At 42.5% G+C, this 7,307-nt stretch overlaps 1 protein-coding gene across 15 annotated transcripts in view; it reads right to left on the reverse strand.

Annotated features, from left to right (window-relative positions):
- The window catches only part of RHBDD1 (rhomboid domain containing 1), a 224,936-nt gene extending 223,286 nt beyond the window's left edge, over positions 1-1,650 (reverse strand). For 8 of the 15 annotated variants that reach the window (XR_016231410.1, XR_016231412.1, XR_016231411.1 and 5 more), the window contains exon 1: positions 1,514-1,650. The gene's annotated coding sequence lies outside the window, so the exon portion shown is untranslated. Of the gene's footprint in view, positions 1-1,460 lie in introns of all 15 variants that reach the window. The other 7 variants (XR_016231414.1, XR_016231413.1, XM_008259251.5 and 4 more) reach the window with 1 other exon arrangement.
- Positions 1,651-7,307: the final 5,657 nt, after the last annotated feature.

The following is a 7,307-nucleotide window of genomic DNA, read 5'->3' on the forward strand; positions in this document are numbered from 1 at the left end:
TCAGCCTGGGCTTGCACGGCACTGTTCCGTAATTCTTCTTAATCTAAGGCAAGTGCTTACTTCTGGTCTTTACCCGATTCTGCATCAGAAGGGGTATAACTAAGATGAAGAAACCAGAAGCCCAAAGGAATAAAAACACTCTTTAAACCATCACCGATGCTATTCCTAAAAATACTACAGCCACAATGGCACTGGTATCCGGCCTACTGTTGTAAATTTTAATTGGATATCCTGCATCCGACCACCTTTCTGAGAATCCAGAAGTCAAAAGATAAAATGCCCTCAAAGTAGTGGTCAAAATATCCATGCACAACAACCCTAACCCAATAAGGAATGCTTCCAGTGCAATCTATGTCCTTACTTCAGGCAGTAGTAACAAGTTATTTAATAGTATCTGATCTTTGTTTCTATGTGAGCTAGTGTTAAAAACTTGTCCTGCACTTCTACATGGAATACTACTTAGACCTATGAAGTAACATTTAAGTAACTTGTCCATGGTTCTACAACTAAAAGTACTTCCTTGCAAATTCCATTATCTGTGACACCTCAATGGGTGTTTTTTAGCACTAGGCCAATAGTTCTCAAACTGAAGCGCATAGCTGCTCTGGGACTAACTGCATTGGCATCCGTCTAACACAGATTTCCAATTCACCAGGTCTGGCGTGAGACTCAAAAATCTGCATTTCCAACAAGTTCCCAGATGATGCTGATGGCTACTAGTTCGAGGACAACTTAAGAATCAATGCATTGCTTTCCCAAACCATGCCAGTCAACAGTAAACTAGAAGCCTTTAAAGTTTATTAGAATCAAACTAAAACACATATACATTTGCGAAATCAGCCAAATATATATTTTTTTAAATAGCAATTTCAAAGAACTAAAACAAAAGTGGGGGTGGGGGTCTGGGTGTCATCGACTATACTGAAAGGACCCACACACTTTGCTAACGAAATTATAGCTTTGCAATAATTCATTTTTGGAGTAACCCTAAATCGTCAAGACTTGGGGGAAAACCACTCATACGATTCGTGTTTTGGAAAAATTCTATCCAGAGGCTTTTAAGGCTGCGCAGAAAGGGTTAAATGCTGTTGGGTGGACTTCCTGACCCCCTGTAAGGGGAAAACCGCCACGCACCGGGTCACAGGGAGCGAAGTTACTGTCCCGCGAGCGCCTGAAACCGCGAGTGCGCAACGCGCCTTTAAAACTTCTGCTTTCCGCAGCAAGCCTTCACAGCGGCCCCAGCGCCGACCCCAGGCGCGGGCGCCTCCCACCACCTCTGGGGTGAAGCAGAGGCCGGGCGAGGACCACCCGGGTCCTCCGGAAACGCCCTCGCGGCTCCCAGACCCGCGCTAGCGCCCAGAAACGGGGCGGCCGCGCCCCCACCCCTGCCCGGGCCCGGGACCCCAGGAGGCGCCGACAGCCCCCCGACAGCCCCGCAGCCCAGCCGCCGGCGCCCACACCTGGAAGCGCGAAAAGACGACACAAACGCGGCCAAACAGACGCAGACACTCACGCTCTCTACGGCCCGCCTGCGTCCCCACGTCTCCGTGCGCACGTACGTCATCACGCACGGACGCCCCATCCCGGACGCTGCCGCTCCGCGACGCCGGCAGGGCCGCGGGAGGAGGCGTGGGCAGCCGGACGAGGCGGCTCGCGGCCGGGGTTGGGGACTGCGAGGCCTGCGAAGCAGAAGGCCTGGCTGCGGCGCGGGGGCCAGGACTTCTCCCGGGCTCTGGAAGCAGCGCTTGTACCTTCCAAACGCCTTGGGAGACGTGGCCGGTGTTCCTCGGTGGCTTGCGTGACTGCGGCGTGCATTAGGGGAGACGGTGGAGGGGGAGAAGCCGGCAAGGCAGGTGCCTTTGCCAGGCGAGTTACCGCCGAAAAACTGCCCTTCGGGGCCCCGGCGCAGCCGCAAGCCCCTGGGCTACCGGATGGAGCAGCCCTGTGCCACCCGTCAGGTGGAGCGTGGGACAGACTCCCACCTGCGGCCAAACGAGGGCGTGGGCCCGGGCCGCGCCCCCGGAGCCGTGGGTCTGATCTGCCCACTCGAAGGGTGTTTGGGTTAAGTGTTGCCAACTTATTTGCCACTTGAATTGCCTCCCGCTTGATTCTGGAACCAGGTTTATGTTCAGCGGTGGGAGTCCAGCATCGCGGTGCTGTGTTTATTTCATATAAGGGGAAAACGCTCCTGCTGTTTGGGGTGGAATGTCCTAATGTCCACCGAAACAAAAACTGGCTAAAGCAGAAGAGCTTATCTTTTTAAAGATTTATTTGAAAGAGTTGGGGAGGGGGCAGAGAGAGGGGTCTTCCATACGCTGGTTCACTCTCCAAATGACTCCCAAGGGCTGGAGCTGGACCAGGCAGAAACCAGAAGCCAGGAGCTTCTTCCAGGTCTTCCCATGTGGGTACAGGGGCCCAAACACTTGGACCATCTTCCGCTGCTTTCCCGGGCCATTAACAGGGAGCTGGATGGGAAGTGGACCAGCAGGGACTTGAACCGGCGTCCGTATGGGATGCTAGGATTGCTTATCTCTTGTCAGTGTATTTTTGGAATTTTAAATTTAAGTAACGATTTGGTTACTGTACGGGATATGCCAGTCTATACGTAGATACACAGGATATATAAAGTATCACAAGCTTTCAGGTGGCAAGACTCTTAGAGAATCGCAACTATGTTTAAGGCCACCAAGAAACACACCAAACACCTGAGTAAGAGAAAGGGCTTATTGACAGGAACCCCGAGGAGGGGAGTGAGAGGAGGGGGAGAGGGAGAGAGAGAGAGAAGGGTAGAACTTGTGCGTGAAAGAGCAACCACTCCTGTTAGGGTGGGGGTGGAGCTGACGCTTGGAGTTGGGCCTTTTAGTCACCTGACATCTAGTGGGCCAGGCTAGGTTTAGGATTGAAGCTTGCTATGCAAGGTGGTGATGGGGGCCAGAGCCTGAGACGGCACCATTTTACTAACAGTATGTGTTCTTGAACCTTGTAAATGATTCTTTTCATTTCAAAACAATACACTGATCTGAGAGCTTGGCTGACAATGAGAAACTGCATTCTTAAAAGTCAGAAGAATAAGGGGAAAAGTAAATTGCCTGTAAAAGTATTTTATATATTTCTCTAGGAAAAAATAAATGTAACTTCTCAAAAAGGAAGGGAGTCTCCATTTATCCTTCTCATCATATGCAGGCATTGAATTCGTACTAATCCTATCTTCAATTCTCCGTCATTGAGGACACCTTTTTATAATTGCATCATTTTTCTTGCCTTTATCAGAAGACATCAAATACAGAGGTAATTTAAAGGAAGCCGCAAATCAAGAAGCCACAATACAGTAATCATAAAAATTTAATTATATGTAATAATTAAGAATATACTTAGATAATCCTGATTCAAATATTATTAGTTGAAAATTTCATAGGCATTTAAGAAGACAGAAAAGGTATGCACCTTTTTAAAAATGACCTTCTCTATTGTCCTGTACGATTTATTGAGCAGACTGGAATTTTTTTAAAATTCCTGTTGAAATGAGCATGTTGTATAATACTCAAGTCCCATTTAAATTGATAATCATAACTTAAACAGTAACTACATATCTTTAACATTCAGGGCAGTCAGCAGCATCCTTTCACCAAATAAGGCTTAAAAATATCAAAGAAAGCTTAATAATTACATACTCATTGCCTTTTTAAAATAATGTTTCCTGGTGACTTGATCAGCCATTGCCCTGACTGTTGATGAACAACTTAATACGTTATCCCTCTTGGTATTTTTTTTTTGGTCTGTTCTACTTAATACTATTGGTTTAGTTCTGTAATTAATACACAGTTATTCTTAAGTGTTGAAACTTAACTGAAAAGTGATCCCTGTTAAATATAAGAGTGGAAATAAGAGAGGGAAGAGATGTGCAATTCGGGACATGCTCAAGCTGACTTGCCCCAAAAGGTAGAGTTAGAAACATACCAGGGGATTCCAATTCAATCCCATCAAGGTGGCATGTACCAATGCCATCTCACTAGTTCCAGTGATCAATTTCAGTTCACAATTGATCATAATGATAGGACTAAGAATCAGAGAGATCACATAATCAAGACTAGTGTATGAAAATACTGATAGAACAAAAAAGGGAGAGAACGATCCAACATGGGAAGTGGGATGCACAGCAGACTCATAGAATGGCAGATGTCCTAAACAGCACTCTGGCCTCAGAATCAGCCCTAATGGCATTCGGATCTGGCTGAAAGGCCCATGAGAGTATTTCAGGCATGGAAAGCCAAAACACTCTGTCAAAAAAAAAAAAAAAAAAAAAACCTAAATGAAAGATATCCCTGAGTGAGAGCCCAGTGGAAAGAACAGGTCTTCAAAGAAGGAGGTACCTTACTCTGAAGGGAGGAGAGAACTTCCACTTTGACTATGACCTTGTCTAAATAAGATAAGAGTCGATGAACTCAAAAGGCTTCCATAGCCTTGGCAACTCATGACAAGAGCCTAGGGTGATTACTGATGCCATAAACAGGAGTGTCAATTTGTTAAGTCAACAACAGGAGTCACTGTGCACTTACTCCTCATGTAGGATCTCTGTCCTTAATGTGCTGTACATTGTGATTTAATGCTATAACTAGTACTCAAACAGTATTTTTCACTTTGTGTTTCTATGTGGGTGCAAACTGATGAAATCTTTACTTAATATATACTAAACAGGTCTTCTGTATATAAAGAGAATTGAAAATGAATCTTGATGGGAATGAAAGGGGAGAGGGAGCGGGAGATGGGAGGGTTGCGGGTGGGAGGGAAGTTATGGGGGAGGAAAGCCATTGTAATCCATAAGCTGTACTTTGGAAATTTATATTCATTAAATAAAAGTTAAAAGAAAAACAATAATGCTTCCCAAAAAGCTCAAAAATGTGTATCTTTATCATGAGAAAACACAAAGCATGGCAACTGTGCACATTGTGTGGAATACATTAGGCATATTTAATGATCTAAAATAAATATTCTGATTTTATCCAGGGCTTCCAGGAAGGCAATAATACCTAGGATTTAGCGACTTGGCTTAAATGAGTGTTCCTAAAATAGAGTGAGAGTACATCAGGCAACACCACCAAGCAATAAATACACTTGATTAGCTTTTCTAAGGGTGGAGCTTGCTCTGCTCTCTAATTGTTTTAATATATTAAGTATTTAGTGTTATATTCAAATCTGCACCAAAAGATATGTAAAGCTGATCAAAGAATTTGTTTCTTGTTATGGAAAAGCTTGAAAATTAATTTGAGAATAATTTAAGAACTAGTAAAGTGCAGAACAGCACTGTGCTTGGTGATGATGATGCCAACAATATTAAACAGTGAAAGGCCATGCAAATGATGATCACCAGACTTGTAGTGGCTATACTAATAACAGACTAAAAATAGACTCTAGGGGATCTTTCTAGAGACAAAGGAACATTTTGTAGTGATGAGAATGAATATATCAAAAAGATACAACAATTGTAACTGTATGCACCCAACATAACCCTAAATTCATGATGCAAAAGTTGATGGAATTAAATGAATAAATAGACAATAATAGCTTGATATTTATTGAAATACACTATGCCTAATAATGGATAGAACTAAATATAAAATCACTTATGGAAGCTTTGAAGAACAGTATCAACCCAACTAATATGTATAGATCATTGCACTTAATGACAAAATTTAAATTCTTTTAAGAAGTATATTCTCCAGTATAGCCCATATGCCAGAGAAAGGTCTGGATAATTTTAAAAAGGCCGGGATCACACAAAGTATGTTCGCTAGCATCTAGATGATTGAATTAGGAATCAAGGACATTTGAAAAACTCCCAAAATATTTGGAAATTAAACTGAATTATTCATGGGCCAAAGAAGTAACAAGAAATTAGAAAGTATTTGAAACTGAATGAAATGAAAACATTGAAAGACATGAATTGCAGCTGAAACTGATCTGAAGGATATGTGCTGATTTACACAGCTGTGTTTCAAAGGAAACGGGGTTTCATTAATCTAGGTTTCCACCTTAAAAACTAGAAAAAGGAGAAGCAACTTAAGTCCATAGCAAGGAAAAGAGAGTAAATAATGATCATATTGGAAATCATGGCAGTTAATAGAAAAATAGAGAAAGCAAGTGAAAATTAAAAGTTGGTTTTTGAAAAGATCAATAAAATTCTCTCCTCCTTTCCACTTTTAATATGACCCTGTCGGAATAAGATCGAAGTCGGCGAACTCAAAAGGCTTCCGTAGCCTTGGCTACTCATGATTAGAGCCTAGGGAGATTTCTGATGCCATAAACAAGAGTGTCAAATTGTTAAGTCAACAACAGGAGTCACTGTGTACTTACTTCTCATGTGGGATCTGTCCTTAATGTATTGTCCAGTGTGAATTAATGCTATAACTAGTACTGAAACAGTATTTTACACTTCGTGTTTCTGTGTGGGTGCAAACTGATGAAATGTTTACTTAATATATACTAAATGAATCTTCTGTATATAAAGATAATTGAAAATGAATCTTGATGTGAACGGAATGGGAGAGGGAGCGGGAGATGGGAGGGGTGTGAGTGAGAGGGAAATTATGGGGGGGGGGGGGAAGCCATTTTAATCCATAAACTGTACTTTGGAAATTTATATTTACTAAATAAAAAAAGAAAAGATCAATAAAATTGACAAACTTTTATTACACTAAACCCCCTAAATACACAAATGACCAAAATCAGGAGTGAAAGCAGATACATCAGTATTCACCCTACCAAATTCAAACGATTATAAGGCACTATAAACAACTTTATATCAACCAATGAGACAATGCAGATAAATTGGAGAAATTCCCAGGACACAATTTTAGAAACAAATTGCCAAAACTGACCCAAGAAAACAGAAAAATTTGATAAGACTTAAATCTAGGATTCCAAGTCCAAAGGTCCTATCCCCTAGGTGGCATAAAACAGAAATTTATTGTCTCACAGATCCACAGACTTCAAGTTGGAGATCAAGGTATTGGCAGAGCCATGCTTTTTCTGAAGCCCGCAGGGCAGAATCTGTCCTTGCCTACTCTAGCTTCTGGTGGTTTTCCAGCAAACCCTGGCTTTCCTCAGTGTCCCTTGGCTTTCAGCTGCTGCACTTAGCTCTCTGCCTCTGTTACGACATGCTGTTCTTGCCCCATGTATCTCATCTGTTAAGGACACCAATCACAGAGGGTGAAGAGCCAGCCTACTCCAATATGACCTCAATTTAATAAATTACATCTGCAATGACCCTACTTCTAAAAAATAACACATTCTGAAGTATTGGGCAATTA

The sequence above is a fragment of the Oryctolagus cuniculus genome, chromosome 3 (assembly GCF_051225735.1).
Source record: "Oryctolagus cuniculus isolate XC-2025 breed Fujian yellow rabbit chromosome 3, ASM5122573v1, whole genome shotgun sequence".
NCBI classification, from domain to species: Eukaryota; Metazoa; Chordata; class Mammalia; order Lagomorpha; family Leporidae; genus Oryctolagus; species Oryctolagus cuniculus.